General features: G+C 43.6%; 1 protein-coding gene and 1 pseudogene across 2 annotated transcripts in view; one reads left to right on the top strand and one right to left on the bottom strand.

Annotated features, from left to right (window-relative positions):
- Dlgap5 (DLG associated protein 5) overlaps positions 1-1,469 on the bottom strand; it is a 56,708-nt gene extending 55,239 nt beyond the window's left edge. Inside the window, exon 1 of one of the 2 annotated variants that reach the window (XM_045155265.1) lies at positions 1,351-1,469. The gene's annotated coding sequence lies outside the window, so the exon portion shown is untranslated. The remainder of the gene's footprint in view (positions 1-1,350) is intronic. The other variant, XM_045155266.1, reaches the window with a different exon arrangement.
- Positions 1,470-1,631: 162 nt separating this feature from the next.
- The window catches only part of LOC123462341, a 69,908-nt pseudogene continuing 52,006 nt past the window's right edge, over positions 1,632-19,533 (top strand).

Consider the following 19,533-nt stretch of genomic DNA (forward strand, 5'->3'; position numbering starts at 1 on the left):
CAAGCACCTTTAGCCCCTAAACCTCCAGCCCAGGAGACAGCATTTGATTCCAGGGGTTAAGGGCTTAGTCCAGCAAGATTGGCCTCACACCAGATGCCAACCTATTCCAAGTTGCCTTACCTGCCTGTGCTAACTAAGTACACACACACACACACACACACACACACATATATATACATATACATACACACATATACTGGAATTCCCATGACTTCCTTGTCAGATTACACTCATTTACTACATAGGGAAATGCTTACATCTACTTGTTTATTATAAAGAACATCGATGAAGAAAGGGCAGGAGCTGGATGTAGCATGGGGCTTCCGAGTTTTGGACACACCAACCTCCATGTGTTTCTATCTGGAAGCTCTCAAAACTTTTTTTTTTTTTTTTTTTTTTTATGAAGGCAACATTACAAAAACCAGTATGTAAGCTTAAACCACTGGCCAAAACTCGGGCCCCTTTCTCATCCCAGGAGATTAAGGAGATTAGGGGTGAAGCCAAAAGATCCGAGCTTCCGGTCTTTCCTGTCAACAACCCTCCCCCAAGAGCTATCAGGAGGATTTCAGCCCTTAGTCGATTCATCAGCATAGAAAAGACTTGGGAGGTCAGCAGTTTAAGAAACAAGGACACTATATTCATCGACTAGTGAGAAAGTCCGCAGGAAAACTCCAGATAAAAGCATCCGTAAGCAACGCCAAGTTAATATTACACGTTCTGTTCTAAATCAATTAGCCCAAGAGTCTGATGTGGATGCTAATAAGGTTCTTACTAAGTAAGAGCCCAGAGCAAGTGACACTGGATGGACTCTGTCGTGTAATGTAATACCTCCTGAAAGTATTGTTGCTAAGTCTTAAGGAAACGCTACAACTTTTTTTTTTTTTTTTTAGGTAGGTGGGGAAGAGAGCCAGAGCAGCCTCCAAGAAAGAGACCTAACATTAAGGCCATAAGCAATCAGCACAGTCGCCCTACAGTCTCTTGGTGCAGATGGATCGAATTAGCTGCTCCCGTTACGAGCGCAGCCTGCCTGCATCCATCGGCGGTTTCCTCGCGCTAGGACCCAGGCTGGCCTCGAGGCCCCGAAGGACCCCGGGAGGTGGGGTAGCGTCGCGAGTGGACCCCCAGGCGCGGGGGGGGGTGGGGGGGGCCTGGAACGTAACGTCTGGGCCAGGAATGCGGAATGTCCCGCCCCATGAGACGCTGTCACCTCAAAGGACAACGACGCGCCCCCTCCCCCGACGGCCGGACGCTGGGCCGCCGCGGGGACGGAGGCCAGCAACGAGCAGCCAGCCGTCCGTCCCCTCCCCACCGCGGGCCGAAGCCTTCCCCAGCACCCCAGAGCCACCTAACCTGAGCACCTTCAACACGGAAGCCCCGACGGAGCGCAAAACAAGCTCAGACTCCCCCGGGAAGCCAACCAGCTCCGCCGCCACCGAAACAGGAACGTCCGAATTCAAACTTGGCGCAGCTGGCCGCTGATTGGACGGGCTTTAAGCCGCACTTCCGGGGCGAGCTCCCGCCTCTTCCCGTCGACGCGGCTGGCGATAGGCTCGCTCCTGGCGACATTTGAATTGATTGAAAAGCAAAGGCAGGCTTGGATGCTGGGGGTGGGACCCGGGTGCCCCGTCGCCATGGCGCGTCCTGAGTCCCGGAGCCAGGGGGTGGCGCTGGCCCGAGACTCGCTCGCGGAGGCTTCCAGGGTCTAAGGAGAGGGGCCGCGGGCACTCTGCCACCGCAGGGATTCGATCTAAAAGCTGTTTTTGTTTAGTTTGTTGTCTTTTACAGACGAGAGTCTCAAGTAGCCCAGGCTGGTTCTGGTATTTGCTGTATCGCTAAGAACGGCCTTGAACTCCTGATTCTGCTGCCTCTGCCTTTCTAGTGCTGCGATTATAGGCGTCAGCTACCGTGCCTGATTTGAAATCGTCTTTTTTTAAAAAAAATATATATATTTATTTATTTGTTTATTTACTAGCAGAGGAGACGGAGAAAGAGGGAGAGACAATCCATGTAAAAACCGGGTGTGTGGCGCACGCCTTTCATTCCAGCATTAGGAGACAGAGGTGGGAGGATCAGCGTGAGTTCGAGGCCACCCCTGAGACTACATAGTGAATTCCAGGTCAACCTGGGCTACACTGAGACCCTACCTAAAAAGAAAAGAAATTCCATGTAAATTGATTTCTTTTTCCTTTCGAGATTGAACCCAGCAATGTTTTTTATTTATTTATTTATTTTTATTTATTTTGTGTCTCACTCTACCTCAGGCTGACCTGGAATTCACTATGTAGCCTCAGGGTGGCCTCTAACAACTCTTGAAGAACTTCTACCTCCGCATCCCAAATGCTGGGATTAAAGGTGTAGGCCACGATGACCGGCTTTTTTTTTTTTTTTTTTAAAGGTATGGCCTCACTCTAGCGCAAGCCAACTTGAGACTCTGTAGCTCCAGGCTGGCTTTGAACTCACAGCTATCCTCCTACCTCAGTCTCCCAAGTGCTGGGACTAAAACATGCCATTATGCCTGGCTTAATATCATCTTTATTATAATGAAAAGCATCTTGGCTGAAGTTAAAACTGGGTTTGAGTCTTGAATATACCACTTTCTAAACATTTGTCTTTCAGCAAATCACTTCATGTTGGCTCTCAACCTTAAATTCTCCATATATAAATCATGAGAATGGTGTTATGTTCTATAGACATACCTAATGGAGTTTCATTAGCAATGAAGTTGGAGGGTAGGGCGTGGTGGTGCACACCTTTAATCCCAGAGCTCAGGAGGCAGAGGTAGGATGATTGCTGTGAGTTGAGACCACCAGAGACTACATAGTGAATTCCAGGTTGGTCAGAGCGAGAATGAAACCCTATCTGGAAAAACTAAAAAGAGAAAAAAAAGAATAAACTGAACCAGGTGTGGCAGTTCACACCTTTAATCCCCCACTAGGAAGGCAGACGTAGAAGGGTCACTGTGAGTTCAAGGCCAGCCTGAAACTAGAGTGAGTTTCAGGTCTGCCTGGGTTAGGGTGAGACCCTACCTTGGAAAAAAAAACACACACACAAAACAAACAACAGTAACCAAAAAGAATGAAATTGGAAACGATGCATATGAAAATTGCAAAGCCCTGTATAAATAAAAGGTGCTATTTAAAAATTTGTTACTGTATTTATATTATTTATTTCAAAGAGAGGCAGATAGAGAATGGGCACACCAGGACCTCCAGCAGCTGCAAATAGAACTCCAGATGCACGCGCCACCTTGTGCATGTGGCTTATGTGGGTCCTGGAGAATTGAATCTGGGTCTTTTGACTTTGCCGGCAAGCACTAACTACTAAGCCATCTCTCCAGCCCCAATATTTTTTAGGTAGGGTTTCATTCTAGATCAGGCCAACCTAGAATTCACTATGTAGTCTCAGGGTAGCCTCAAACTCACAGCGATTGTCCTACCTCTGCCTCCTGAGTGCTGGGATTAAAGGCGTGTGCCACCACTCCTGGCCAGCCCCATTTTTAAAAGACAGCATCTCCTATAGCCAAGACTGACCTGACTCATTATGTAGATGAAGTTGACCTTGAATTCCTGATCTTCCTGCCTCCGCTTCCAAAGTGCTAGAATTACAAGTCTTCATCATGATGCTTTGTTGCTAAATTATTTCAATTAGGAATAAGGGAAATTAAATATTTAAATGATATAATTGATACTTCAATGTTGCTACTTAGATTCTTTTTTTGGGGGGGGTTCAAAGTAGGGTTTTGTTCTAGCTCAGGCTAACATGGAATTAGTCTCAGGCTAGCATAGAACTCACAAGGATCCTCCTACCTCAGCCTCCCAAGTGCTGGGATTAAGCAGCATGTATTATCCCATGCCTTTAATCCCAACACTTGGGAGGCAGAGGTAGGAGATCACTGTGAGTTCGAGGCCATCCTGAGAGCACATAGTGAATTCCAGATTAGCCTTAGCTAGAGTGAGACCTTACCTCAAAAAAAGAAAGTGCTCGGATTAAAGGTGTGGGCCACTATGCCCAGCTATTACTTAGATTTTTATGAGAAAGAGTTTTTCCTGAATATGTTTCCTAACAGTGGCAATTCTTTCGGAGGGGAAGGTACAAGAGGTTAAACCCAGTGCCACACACATGTTAGGAAAGTACTTTGCTACTGAGTTATAACCTCAGTTGCTTTCTTTTGAATATTCAAGGTAGGTCTCGCTCTAGCCCAGGCTGACCTAGAATTCACTATGTGTCTCAGGGTGGCATTGAACTCTTAGTGATCCTCCTACCTCTGCCTCCCCAGTGCTAGGGTTAAAGGCGTGTGCTAACATGCCCAGCAAATGAAATATTTTAAAGTTCACAAGTACTGGTCTGCAGAATTATTTCTCTTTCTGTAGAGAATTTAATTGTGCAATATGATGACACATTGTAGCCTAAAAATAATGATGACCTGAAATCAGGATGTATCTCAGAATTGAAAATTAATGAATCTGAAGTTATAGAAACCATGAAATAGGGGCTGAAGGGATATCTCAGTGGTTAAAGGAGCTTGCCTGCAAAGCCTGACAGCCTGGATTCAGTTTTCCAGTACCCACGTGCAGTCAGATGTGTAAAAGTGGTGCATGCACCTGGGGGGGGGGGGAGGAGGGATTTCTTTTTTTCTTTTTTTTTTTCGAGGTAGGGTCTCACTCTGGTCCAGGCTGACCTGGAATTAACTCTGTAGTCTCAGGGTGGCCTTGAACTCACGGCGATCCTCCTACCTCTGCCTCCCGAGTGCTGAGATTAAAGGCGTGCGCCACCACGCCCGGCTTGGATTATTTTTTTAAGAAAGAAGCTGTGGAGAAAAAGTAATAGTGTCACCATACATGCACACAAACATACATGCATGCATACAGATTTCATTAGTATATATTTAAGAGGAATCTAATATGTATATATAAAGGGGAAATACTATAAGTAACTGACATTCTATGTGGCAGGGGAATTATGCCAAGATCGTATTTGTAGCATTTTGTTGTTGTTTTCAAGGCAGGGTCTTGCTCTAGCCCAGGCTAACCTGGAATTCACTCGGTACTTCCTGGCTAGATTCAAACACACAGCAATACCCCCACTTTTGCCTCTCCAGTTCTGGGATTAAAGGCATGCTCCACCGTGCTCCGTTATTATTTGTAACATTTTTAAAAAGATTTTATTAGAATAAGAGAAGGAACGAGGAGAAAGTACAAAGAGCTCCTGCCATGTGGAAGGCAGGGTAGAGGTCCCATGTAGGAATAGGGGTCCCCCACGCCATCTCAGCCCAGCAGAGGTGAGACAAGGGGTTCTTACCAGAACAGGAACCTGGAAGTTCAGAAAAGGTGAACAGCCACCAAACCTTATTTGTAACACTGAATGCAAGTATATGTTGAGTTCTTTTTACATACCTGGTGACACAGTAAAAATAATATGATCCTTTTTGAAAACAACTTGGCAGTATGTGCCAAGAGCCACAGAAACCTCACAGCATTTCTGACCCCAAAATGCCACATCTGATGATTTATCATAAAATCATATGCCTTAAGATGTTAGCTAGTTCACTGACAATGAAAAACTGAAAGCAGTTTAAGTATTCATGATAGAGAAGTGGGTTAGTAAAGAGTAAGCTACTTGTTTGCACATTATATAATCATTAAAAAAAAACTGGGCTGGAGAGATGGCTTAGCGGTTAAGCGCTTGCCTGTGAAGCCTAAGGACCCCGGTTCAAGGCTCAGTTCCCCAGGTCCCACGTTAGCCAGATGCACAAGGGGGTGCACGCATCTGGAATTCATTTGCAGAGGCTGGAAGCCCTGGCACGCTCATTCTCTCTCTCTCTCTCCCTCTATGTCTTTCTCTCTGTCGCTCTCAAATAAATTAAAAAAACAAAACTAATAACTAGGGGCTAGAGAGATGGCTTAGCAGTTAAGGTGCTTGCCTGCAAAACCTAAGGACCCAGGTTCAATTCCCCAGGACCCACATAAACCAGATGTGCAAGGTGGCACATGGGTCTGGAGTTCATTTGCAGTGGCTGGAGACTCTGGCATGCCCACTGTAGCTACCTCTTTCTCTGTCTCAAATAAATAAATAGCCTGGAATGGTGGCACATAACTTTAATCCCAGCACTTAGGAGACAGAGGTAGGAGGATTGCCAAGAGTTTGAGGCCACCCTGAGGCTTCATAGTGAATTCCAGATCAGCCTGGACTAGAGTGATACCCTACCTCAAAAAAAAAAAAAAAAAAAGACAAAGAACAAAAAATCAAATAATAGCCGGGCATGGTGGCGCATGCCTTTAATCTTGGGAGGTAGAGGTAGGAGGATTACCGTGAGTTCAAGGCCACCCTGAGACTACATAGTGAATTCCAGGTCAGCCTGGACTAGAGTGAGACCCTACCTCTAAAAACCAAAAAAAAAAAAAAGAAAGAAAAATATCAAATAAATAAAATATTTTTAAAATAACCAGTAGCCGGGCGTGGTGGCGCATGCCTTTAATCCCAGCACTCGGGAGGCAGAGGTAGGAGGATTGCCATGAGTTCTAGGCCACCCTGAGACTACATAGTGAATTCCAGGTCCGCCTGGGCTAGAGTGAGACCCTACCTCGAAAAATCAAAAAAAATAATAATAACTAGTAAATCCAAATAGTAACATAGAATAATGCATTTGATATAGTGTTAAATGAAAAATATAATGCTCACAATTGAAAACATAAATAGGAGTATCCCAGAATTACAGTGGCCACATAATTATGTAGACAGGATTTTTTAAACTTTTGATTTGTTTTTCTGAGGTAGGATATGTCTTACTTTAGCCCAGGCTGACTTGGAATTCACTATGAAGCCTCAGGGTGGCCTCAAACTAATATCCACCCTGCTACCTCTGCCTCCTGAGCGCTGGGATTAAAGGTGTGCGCCACCACACCTGGCTGATTTTTGGTTTGTTTACATTTTCATGGTAGGGTCTAGCCCAGGCTGACCTGGAATTCATTATGTAGTCTCAGGGTGGCCTTGAACTCACAGAAATCCTCTTATCTCTGCCTCCCCAGTGTTGGCATTAAAGGCGTGCATCATCATGCCCAGCCCTAGATGATTTGATTTGATTTGAGGCAAGTTCAAGACTGGCCTTTTTTTTTTTTTTAATGTGAGAGCAAGAGTGAGACAGAGAGAGAGAGAGAGAGAGAGAATTAGCACGCTAGAGCCTCCAGCCACTACAGTGGAACTCCAGACACATGTGCCACCTTGTGTGCATGTGCCACCTTGTGTGCATGTGCCACCTTGTGTGCATGTGCCACCTTGTGCACTTGCGTCACTTTGTGCGTCTGGTTTATGTGGGACCTGCAGAGTCAAACGTGGGTCCTTAGGCTTCACAGGCAAGTGTGTTCACTGCAAAGGCATCTCTCCAGCCTCCTTCCCTCTGTCTGAATTTTAAAATTTATTTTCTCTTTCCTTCAAAGTGTTTAATAGTGGACTAGAAATGTTGGTCAGTGGTTTCTACAGTTACTTTTGTGTTGCTGCACAAACAACCTTCCAGAAGCAGCTCATGGGAGGAAAGGGTATATTTTAGGTTTACAGAATCCAGGGGAAACACCATGAATGGCAGAAAAACCTAGCTCATTCCATCATATATCAGCATAGTAGACAGAGGGGGAAACGCAAGTAACCAGAGCCCAAACTGTTCTGAACACATGTTAGGGCTGGACCCTAAGACCCTAGTGACAACTCCTTTAGCGGGCTGCTGCAAAAAGTCAGGTTGGAAGCTTAATTAATAGTGCCTCAGCCAGTAAGCTAGAGAGGAGATGTGAAGGGAATAGAAAGGGCGGGGGGGGGGAATTAATAGGATGGTATTATATATACGTAAGTAGAAGAATAGACTAATGGGGGTAAAAAGGCCTAAGTGAGGTCAGGGGAAGAGATTTAGTAAAGGAAAGGTACAGGGAGGCTAATTAAAATCTAAGAGGATATAAATAAGTCATATGGAAACCTACTTTTTTGGACAATAGAACACATAGGAGCCATAGATTGTTACTAGTCCTGGGATTAAAAGTGTGTGCCACCACGGCCAGCTTATTTTTTTTTTTTTTTGTTTTTTCAAGGTAGGGTCTCACTCAAGCCCAGGCTGACCTGGAATTCACTATGGAGCCTCAGGGTGGCCTTGAACTCATGGCAATTCTCCTACCTCTGCCTCCCGAGTGCTGGGATTAAAGGTGTGCACCACCACGCCTGGCTTTATTTTTGGCATTATGGCTATAGCTACCTAAACTTATATCTGGATCCTCTATTCTGTTCCATTGGTCTACATGTCTGCTTTTGTGCCAGTACCATGCTGTCTTTGTTACTATGGCTCTGTAGTATAGGTTAAAATCAGGTATGGTGATAACACCAGCCTTATTTTTGTTGCTCAGCATTATTTTAGATATTTGAGGTTTTTTTGTGATTCCAAATGAATTTTTGGATTGTTTTTTCTATTTCCGTGAAGAATGCTATTGGAATTTTGATGGGGATTGCATTAAATGTGTCATTGCTTTTGGTAAGATTGCCATTTTCACAATATTGATTCTTCCGATCCAGGAACAAGGGATGTTTTTCCATTTCCTAGTGTCTTCTGCAATTTCTCCCTTCAGTGTTTTAAAGTTCACATTGTAGAGATCCCTTACTTCCTTGGTTAGGTTTATTCCAAAGTACTTTATCTTGTTTGATGCAATTGTGAATGGGAGTTATTTTCTGATTTAATCCTCTGTGTTTGTTCTTAGCATATAGGAAGGCTACTGATTTCTGTGTATTTATTTTGTATCCTGCTACATGGCTGTAGGTGTTTATCAGCTCTAACAGTTTGCTGGTAGAGTTTTTAGGGTCCTTTATATATAGAATCATGTCATTTGCAAATAATGATAACTTGATCTCTTGCTTTCCAATTTATATCCCTTTTATGTGCATCTCTTGCCTTACAGCTATGCATAGCCCATTTTTAATTGGCTTGTTTGATTTCTTATTATTTAATTTTTTGATTTCTTTGTATATCCTAGATATTAATCCTCTATCAGATGTATAGCTGGCAAAGTTTTTCTACCATTCTGTAGGTTGCCTCTTTGCTCTATTCACAGTGTCTTTTGCCCTACAAAAGCTTTGTAATTTCATGAGGTCCCAGCAGTTAATCTGTGGTTTTACTGCCTGAGCATTTGGGGTTATATTCTGAAATTCCTTGCCAAGACCAATATGTTGAAGGGTTTCCCCTACTTTTTCCTCTAGCAGTTTCAGAATTTCAGGTCTGATATTAAGGTCTTTGATCCATTTAGACTTAATTCTTGTGCATAGAGAGAGATAAGGATCTGTTTTCATCCTTCTGCATATAGGTATCCAATATTCCCAGCACCATTTGCTGAACAGGCTGTCTTTTCTCCAGTGAGTATTTTTGTCAAACATCAGGTGGCTATAGCTACTCAGATTTACTTCTGAGTCCTCTATTCTGTTCCATTGATCTACATATCCACTTTTGTGCTAGTACCATGCAGTTTTTCTTGCTATGGTTCTGTAGTTTAGGTTAAAATCAGGTATGGTACCGGGCGTGGTGGTGCACACCTTTAATCTCAGTGCTTGGGAGGCAGAGGTAGGAAGATCGCCATGAGTTTGAGGCTACCCTGAGACTACATAGTGAATTCCAGGTCAGCCTGAGCTAGAGTGAGACCCTACCTCGGAAGACAAAAACAAACAAACAAAAAATCAGGTATGGTGATACCATTAGCCTTAATTTTGTTGCTCATAATTGTTTTAGCTATCTGTGGGTTTTTTGTGTTTCCAAATGAATTTTTTGGATTGTTTGGATCGGAACTTCTGATCTTCTTTCCACCTCCCAGAGTGCTTGGTTTATAGGTATATGCAATGACATCCAACATATGCAGTGCTGGAGCCCAAACCCAGGACTTCGTGCATGCTAGACAAGGACTCTACCAACCGATCCCACAGATCCACATCTCCAGCCCCACATGTTCACTTTATTCACTTATTTAAGAGGGGGTGGGAGACAGAATTGGCACACCAGGGCCTCCAGGCACTGCAGACAAATTCCAGATGCATGTACCATCTTGCCATCTGGCTTAAGTGTGTCCTGGAGAATTGAATCTGGGTCCTTTAGCTTTATAGGCATACGCCTTAACTGCTAAAACGTCTCTCCAGCCCAAAATGTTCACTTTTTTTTTTTTTTTTTTTTTGGTTTTTCAAGGTAGGGTCTCACTCTGGCTCAGGCTGACCTGAAATTGACTCTGTAGTCTCAGGGTGGGCTCAAACTCTCAGCGATCCTCCTACCTCTGCCTCCCGAGTGCTGGGATTAAAGGCGTGTGCCACCATGCCTGGCTTGCAAAATGTTCACTTTTTAAAAATATTTTAGTTATTTATTTGCAAGGAGAGACCGAGGGAATAAATGGGTACACCAAGGCCTCTAGCCATTGCAAATGAACTCCTGACACATTTGCCACACTGTGCATCTGGCTTTACATGGGTACTGGGGAATCAAACCCGGGTCCTTAGGCTTCACAGGCAAGTGCCTTAATTGCTGAGCCATCTCTCCAGCCTAAACATTCACTTTTTGTTTTTCTTTTTGTTTTTCTTTTGGTTTTTCGAGGTAGAGTTTCACTTTGGTCCAGGCTGACCTGGAATTAACTATGTAGTCTCAGGGTGGCTTTGAACTCCTGGTGATCCTCCTACCTCTGCCTCCCAAGTGCTGGGATTAAAGGCGTGCGCCACCACACCTGGCTTAAACATTCACTTTTAACTTAATATTAAAATTAACTATTTCTTAATGGCAATTTGGACTATTTCCAAATGCTTATTTTTTCTCTCAAAATTATGTGTGTAGTTTTCTGAATTATGGACAAAAGTGAATATTATCATTAAAATACAACCAGTCTTGAAGTCGTTTTAATTTTCATTTGTTTACTAGGAAGATGGAATATTTTCTCAAGCTGTTTATCCATTTGTATGCTTTCTGTTATGATTCACCTACTCGGGTTTTTGTTCCAGTTTCCTGTGGGAATATTCATTGTATTTTGTTTTGTCAGTATTTGATAGTAAGGACATTTCCCAATCCTATTATTCTTAAAATAGCAAGTACTTTCTCTTGTTTTTACATTTCTCTCTTAATTTTAGTCTGGTGGCATTTTAATGAACAGTAAAGGCTGGTAAACATGGGGGGGTACTACAGCCAGGCCGGTGTGGAACTCATGGTCTCCCTCAGGCCCCTGTGTGGGGGAGGTCAGGTATTGTCACAGTACCCCCACCAGTTTGATTTATACACTCAATACTCTAGCAGAAAGGTACACAGCGAATTTAACTATAAACACATGTGGTATCATTATCTAATTGTTCTTAAGTCCTTTTTTGTTTGTTTTCTGAGATAGGCTCTCACTCTGCAGCCCAAGGTGACCTCTGACTCACTGCAATTCTCTTGCCTCAGCTTCCCAAATGTTAGGCTTACAGGTATAAACCATCATACCTAGCCTTAGATTTTTTTTTTTAAGGTATAGGAACTATTTATTAACAGAAAGGCCTACAGACGTATTTCTTGTCGGGCACACACACACTCCAGCCACCCCCCCACCCCGGCCAGTGGTCTTGGGGTGCTGGCCTGGGAAACGAAGGCCCCAGAAGCACTCTACTACTGCGGATTCTGATCTTCAGTCGCTCCAGATATTCGTGGAATTTGTTGTCCAGACTGTTGGATAAAACCTGGCTGTGGTCTCCAGCCTTCACATGTTTCTGCCTATTCCAGAACCAGTTTGGCATTGTACTGGCAAGGGTTCTGTATAGGGGGTACTCACACCTTCTACCTCGTGTTCCGTGTGCCCTCCAGCCCTGCGGGTGAGGTTGATGATGCTTCCCGCAACACCATATGAACATACCTTCACCCCACACTCTTAATGACAGTGATGGCAAAGATTGTTTTCACCGTCCCTGGATGTTGGTGTTAAGCCCTCACAAGATGGGCTGGGCCTTCTCAGAGGTCACCAGAGACGTGGCAGCGGTGTGTAAGCCTCCTGTAGAAGAGCTTAAATCTGATTTGGGAAGGTAATTTTTTTTGGTTAAAATTAGAAATATCGGTCCACTTGCTTTAATTGCTACCTGCATCAACATCTGTATTATATGTATTCGTTTTGAATAGCTATTGCTTGAGCCCTTCTTCAAAAGATCCAAGCAGTACAGCAGAGTCACCAGGTGGTGGCGCCCCAAGGCCCAAGAACCAAAGAAAATAGTTCTGCATTATGTGTGATCAAAATTTAGGTAGGATGATAAGCAAATTCATGAAGCCTTCCACATTTAAACGGTAAAAAACCCCAAAAGAAAAAAGTTATGTAGCAGGCTGGAGAAATGGCTTAGCGTTTAAGATGTTTGCCTGCAAAGCCTAAGGACCCAGGTTCGATTCCCCAGGACCCTGGTAAGCCAGCTGCATGAAGTTGCACATGCATCTGGAGTTCGTTTGCCTTGGTTATAGGCTCTGGTATGCCAATTCTTTCTCTCTCTCCACCTTCCTCTCTATATAAAAAAAGTTAGGGGGCTGGAGAGATGGCTTAGCAATTAAGGTCGTGCCTGCGAAGCCTAAGAACTCATATTCATATCTCCAGGTCCCACCCCAAGCACAGTGATGCAAGCATACAGTGTCGCGCACGCACACAATGGAGCACACATGTTAATTTTCAGTGGCTGAAGGCCCCGGCCCACCCATTCTCTCTCTCTCTAATAATAATAATAATAATAATAATAATAATAATAATAATAATAATAAATAATAGATAAGCTGGGCACGGTGGTGCACACCTTTAATCTCAGCACTCGGTAGGCAGAGAGGTAGGAGGATCGCCATGAGTTCAAGGCTAGTCTGGGACTACAGAGTGAGTGCCCGGTTGGCCTGGGCTAAAGTGAAACCCCGCCTGGGGCAGGGTGAGGGGAGGAAGGCTTGCTGGCAATATTCTATATTTTGATCTGGGTACTTATTCCATAGAGCCTGTATACGTGAGAAATCATTAAACTAACTATTCAAAATGTGTATTTTACTTTATACTTTTTTTTTTGATTCTGGGGATTTAACTCAGATCCTCATTCTTGCAAGGCAAGCACTTTGCTCACTTAGTTATCTCCCCTCCAAGTGAAAAATGTGTTTTGATTCATAGTACTGTATAATTAAATAATTAACTAATTAAGGGATGATAAATAACTATTTTATATGTCATCATAAGCTTTTTCCTTTTGCTCTATTTTTGAAATATTGCAAAATATATGTATTTTTGCCAGGCATGGTGGTGCATGTCTTTAATACCAGCACTCAGGAGCCTGAGACTGCATAGTGAATTCCAGGTTAGCCTGGGCTGGAGCAAGACCCTACCTTGAAAAAAACAAAAGAATAAAAATAAAATGCCAGGTATGGTGGTGCATGCCTTTAATCCCAGCATTCTGGAGGCAGTGGTAGGAGGACTCTCATGAGTTCAAGGCCACCCTAGACTATAGAGTGAGTTCCATGTCAGCATGGGCTAGAGTGAGACCCTACCTCAACCTCCCCCCAAAAATTATATATTTCTTTTAGCTTATTATAGTACATTCAAAACATGGATGAGCTGGGTGTGGTGACTCACCCCTGCCTTTTTAAAATTTGAGAGAGAGAGAGAGATACCAAAATAGGTAGGTAGAGAATGAGAATGGCTGCACCAGGACCTCCAGCCACTGCAAACAAACTCCAGATGTGTGTACCCCCTGTGCATCTGGCTTACATGGGTCCTGGGGAGTCAAACCTGGGTCCTTTGGCTTTGCAGGCAAGTGCCTTAACTGCTAAGCCATCTCTTCAACCCGTGACTCGCCCCTTTAATTCTAATACTTGGGAGGCAGAGATAGGAGGATCACTATGAGTTCGAGGCCACCCTGAGACTACATAGTGAATTCCAGGTCAGCCTGAGCTAAAATGAAACCCTACCTCTTTAAATCAATATATTGCAAGCAGAGAAAGATAGAAGAGAGACAGATGGAGAATAGGTGCTCCAGGGCCTCCAGCCACTGCAAAATGAACTCCAGATGCATGCGCCACTTTTGTGCATCTGGCTTTAAGTGGGTACTGGGGAATCAAACTGAGGTCTTTAGGTTCTGCAGGCAAGCACCTTTTTGGTTTTTCAAGGTACACTTTCACTCTAGCCCAGGCTGACCTGGAATTCACTATGTATTCTCAGGGTGGCCTCAAACTCACAGTGGTCCTCCTACCTCTGCCTCCCAAATGCTGGGATTAAAGGCGTGCACCACTACCCCCGAGCTGTTTTTTTCTTTTTGAGGCAGGGTCTCCCTCTAGCCTAGGCTGACATGGATCTCACTCTGTAGTTCCAAGCTACCTTCAAACTCAAGGTGATCCTACCTCTGTTTAGGATTAAAGGCATGCCCCATCACACCTGGCTATACATGTGGGATTTGTGTGTGTGTGTGTGTGTGTGTGTGTGTGTTGTTTGCTTTTTTTTTTTTGTTTTTCTTTTTTGGTTTTTTGAAGTAGGGTCTCACTGTAGCCCAGGCTGACCTGGAATTCACTATGTAGTCTCAGGATGGCCTTAAACTCGCAGCAATCCTCCAACCTCTGCCTCCCAAGGGCTGGGAGTAAAGGCATGTGCCACCACGCCAGACTTGTTTGCTTTTTTTGAGGTAGGGTCTCTTTCTAGCCCAGGCTGACCTGGAATTCACTATGGAGTCTCAGGGTGGTCTCATACTGGATGGCAATCCTCCTACCTCTGCCTCCCGAATGCTAGGCTTAAAGGCGTGCACCACCACACCCAGCTACATATGATTTTGTATGCAAACAAGTGTCTGAGTAAACATAACTCTTTATCTGTGGAGTGTGAAGCTGCAGGTCTTCCCAGACTTTTACTGCACTTAGGACTCTAAGTGGACAGGTGACAGAGAACTGCAACTGAAACTGCCAGGAGAAATGGGTACATATATTTGTGCACATTTTTAGGTTCGTCTTGAATCAGAGCATCCTAAAGCACGAAAGCATCCACCAGAATGCTTTTTCTGGGAGTTGATTTCAGTTTGAGCTCTCTTTTCTTTTCGTGTTTTTTTTTTTTTTTTGAGGGGGGGTTGTTTGTTTGTTTGTTTGGTTTTGGTTTTTCAAGGTAGGGTCTCACTCTAGTCCAGGCTGTCCTGGAATTTACTATGTAGTCTCAGGGTGGCCCCGAACTCACAGCAATCCTCCTACCTCTGCCTCCCGAGTGCTGGGATTAAAGGCCTGCACCACCACACCTGGCTTGTATTTTTATTTACTATAGTTCTTGCAGTTGCTTCCAGATGCTTGTGACTACATTTAGTTTACTAAAGGATAAAACTCTGGGTGTTCTGGAGTATAAAATGCCTAATTATTGGGTTTTTAGTTTTTAATCTTCTTTTCTATGTAAAGAGTAATTGTAAGGTAAGCTCTTGCATAACGACCATCTGAATAAAGCAGTCTGTGTGATGGTGCTAGTTCCTTAGAAGCCTGTGTTCCTCTCCTCAGTTAGCATCCTCCTCCTTCCCCTTCGTGAGCAGCCATACCCTGGTGGCATTTCTTTAGGCTGGCCATCTATGTATGCGCCACAAACAATATTATTTATTTTTTAACATTACTTAATTCTATGTAAAAGTTTATATGTAAGTAATCTTCGTGACTTTTCACAATTATGAAATCTATCCTGTTAATAATACATGCATTGCCTTTAATCCCCCAGCACTTGGGAGGCAGAGGTTGGAGGATTGCCATGAGTTCAAGGCCACTCTGAGACTATATTATGGATTCCAGATCAGCCTGGAGGGGAGTGAGACCCTACCTCAAAAAACCAAACAAACAAACAAAAAACCTATGGGACTTTTATTTATTATTATTATTATTATTATTATTATTATTATTATATGTGTATTTTTTTGGTTTTTTTTGAGGTAGGGTCTCACTCTAGCCCAGGCTGACCTGGAATTCATTATGTAGTTTCAGGGTGGCCTATGACTCACGGTGATCGTCCTATCTCTGCCTCCCAAGTGCTGGGATTAAAGGCGTGCACCACCACGCCTGGCCAATGGGACTTTTAAGGTTGGACTGAATGCATTGTTTCACATCATGTATGGTTATTAGTTTATGGTTTGATTCAGGTATCACCCATAATTTATGTGTTTTGAATGCTTAGGTCTCTAGCTGATGGCAGTTTGGGAATTGAAGCCTCCTGGAGGCAGTGTAATACTGGGGACAGACTTATGAGTGTTATAGCCAGCTTCCCCTTGCCAGTGTCTGGCACAGTCTCCTGTTGCTGTTGTCCATCTGATGTTGGCCAGGAGGTGATGTCCACCCTCTGCTTATGCCATCATTTCCCCTGCCATTAGGGAGCTTCCTCTCAACTCTGTAAGGCAAAATAAACCCTTGTAGTCTCAGGGTGGCCTCAAACTCACGAGGATCCACTTACCTTTGCCTCCTGAGCGCTGGGATTAAAGGCGTGCACCACCACGCCCGGCTCACCCTGAGACTACAAAGTGAATACTAGGTCAGCCTGGGCTAGAGCGAGACCCTTCCTCAAAAAAAGGGGGGGAGGCTGGAGAGAGGGCTTAGCAACTAAGCACTTGCCTGTGAAGCCTAAGGACCCCATTCGAGGCTCAATTCCCCAGGACCCACATTAGCCAGATGCACAAGAGGGTGCACGCATCTGGAGTTCGTTTGCAGTGGCTGGAGGCCCTGGCGCGCCCATTCTCTCTCTGTCTGTCACACTCAAATAAATAAATAAAAATTAGAAACCGTCTGCTGTACAATCACATATAATAAAAAAGCCCAAGTCAAAGGGGGAGGGGATTTGATGGAGGGTGGATTTCAGAGGGGGAATGGGAGTGGAGGAAGGGAATTATGATGGTTTTATTGTCTATAATTTTGGAACCGGTCAATACAAAGTTAAAAAATAGATTAAGTAAAAACACAAGGGCTGGAGAGATGGCTAAGCGGTTAAGCGCTTGCCTGTGAAGCCTAAGGACCCCGGTTCGAGGCTCGGTTCTCCAGGACCCACGTTAGCCAGATGTACAAGGGGGCGCATCCATCTGGAGTTTGTTTGCAGTGGCTGGAGGCCCTGGCGCGCCCATTCTCTCTCTCTCTTCCTCTTTTTCTGTCTGTCACTCTCAAATAAATAAAAATAAACAAAATTTGGGCTGGAGAGATGGCTTAGCGGTTAAGCGCTTGCCTGTGAAGCCTAAGGATCCCGGTTCCAGGCTCGGTTCCCCAGGTCCCACGTTAGCCAGATGCACAAGGGGGCGCACGCGTCTGGAGTTCGTTTGCAGAGGCTGGAAGCCCTGGCGCGCCCATTCTCCCTCTCCCTGTATCTGTCTTTCTCTCTGTGTCTGTCGCTCTCAAATAAATAAATAAATAAATAAATAAATTTAAAAAAAGAAAAAAAAAAGGAAAAAAGAAAAAAAATAAAAGTAAACAAAATTTTGTTTTTAAAAAACACACAAACAAAAGGCCAAAAACCAACCAACCAAACAAAAACAGGCATCCCTAGCTGGCAAGTCTTCTTGACTTTTATGATAAAGTATTCATAATCCTGTTTTGTAATTAAATATCAATGCACTTTTGGTTGCAGTTTGTGTTCCAACACCTCTCATTTCTGTGTTAACTTTTGGTTATTTAATTACTAGCTGTTCCTTTTGCATGGACCTGTGCCTGCCCCTACCTGACTCTTCCCTTCCTCTGACTTCAGTGCTCAGGTGAAATGGGCATACTCGGCGCTTCGAAGGGAAATGATGGATGCTTCCAGGAAGAGGTTGGAGTTGGAACAGCTGCTTGGGAAACACACATTTGCTAGGGGCAAAAAAGCTGACACTCTTCAAGGCCATTACTATCTCTGCCCAGAAATAAAATTGTACAGGACCCATAGGACACATTCAAGGTTAAGCTTACACCTCTTTTTTCCCTTATTTGCTTATTTCTGATCTTTATAAAGCTATTGGTTGTTTTCTCCTTTTTATTCTCACCCAAAACTTGTGAAAGGTTTGCAAATCTTTTTTTTTTTTTTCATTTTAAAATATATTTTCTTTTTATTTATTTGACAGAGAGAAAAAGGGAGAGAGAATGGGCATGCCAGGGCCTCCAGCTACTGTGAATGAACTCCAGATGCATGCACCACCTTTTGCAACTGGCTTATGTAGGTCCTAGGGAATTGAACCTAGGTCCTTTGGCTTTGCAAGCAAGTGCCCCAGCTGCTAAGCCATCCCTCTAGCCTTTGTTTTTTTTTTTTTTTTTTTTTTTGTTAATATAGGGTCTCACTCTAGCCCGGGCTGATCTGGAATTCACTATGTATTCTCAGGGTGGCCTCGAACTCATAGCCATCCTCCTACCTCTGCCTCCCGAGTGCTGGGATTAAAGGCATGTGCCACCATGCCCAGTTGGCCCTTATTTATTTATTTATTTTTGGTTTTTCCAACTAGGGTCTCGCTGTAGCTCAGGCTGACCTGCAATTCACTATGTAGTCTCAGGGTGGCCTTGAATTCACAGCGATCCTCCTACCTCTGCCTCCTGAGTGCTGGGATTAAAGGCGTGCGCCACCATGCCCAGCTCTGTTATTTATTTATTTAGTTTTGGTTTTTTGATTTTTCTAGGTAGGGTTTCACTCTAGTTCAGGCTGACCTGGAATTCACTATGTAGTCTCAGGGTGGCGTAGAACTCATGGTGATCCTCCTACCTCTGCCTCTGAGTGCTGGGATTAAAGGTGTGTGCCACCACACCTGGCTTACAAATCTTTTTAGAGGCTATGAAGCTATATACTATATTCATGCAATGGCTCGGTTTGATTACAGCCATAGAATACACCTATGAGTCGTGAGGCCTAGCTGGAAGCTCTCAGTATACAAGAAGTAAGTGGATAATTTATTAGCTCAAAGATATTTCTCTGTATTATAGTTGCTTAGAAGTGAAAATAATTGCCAAGAGCATTGGCTGAGCTGTGTCCCTACTTGAAATCTGTTTTTTTTTTTTTTTTTTTCATGTGTAACCCAGCTGACCTCAAACTCCTGATCCTCCTGCTTCCCTCTCTTCAGCAATTTCCTACTGGCATGTTTCACCACACTGGCTGGAATCTTTTATGTATGAATTATAAATGCATGTGTCAATAGGAAAAACAATATGCTTATTGGCACAAAGCCTCTCAGGAAACCATAAGCAATCAAAGACAATTTGACAATAGATGTGCTAGCAAGTTGCAAGTAGGAGTTAATTATTTATCCTTGTTTTGGATATTATTATGATATAATAATTTCATAATAATATTTTTATTATATTATTTATTATTATTATATTTTTATTTATAATAATAATTTTTTTCAGCACAGATTGTATTTTGAAGGAAAGGGTACATGATGCAGTCTTTGAGTCCTGAGAAAAGCAATTGCCACCTTTAATCCCAGCACTCAGGAGGCAATGGTAGGAGGATTGCTGAGAATTCAAGGCCACCCTGAGATTACATTGTGAATTCTAGGTCAGCCTGTGCTAGGGTGAGTCCCTACCTTGAAGAAATAAAATAAAATAAGATAAACAAAATAAAA

Source organism: Jaculus jaculus, chromosome 7 (assembly GCF_020740685.1).
Source record: "Jaculus jaculus isolate mJacJac1 chromosome 7, mJacJac1.mat.Y.cur, whole genome shotgun sequence".
Lineage (NCBI taxonomy): Eukaryota > Metazoa > Chordata > Mammalia > Rodentia > Dipodidae > Jaculus > Jaculus jaculus.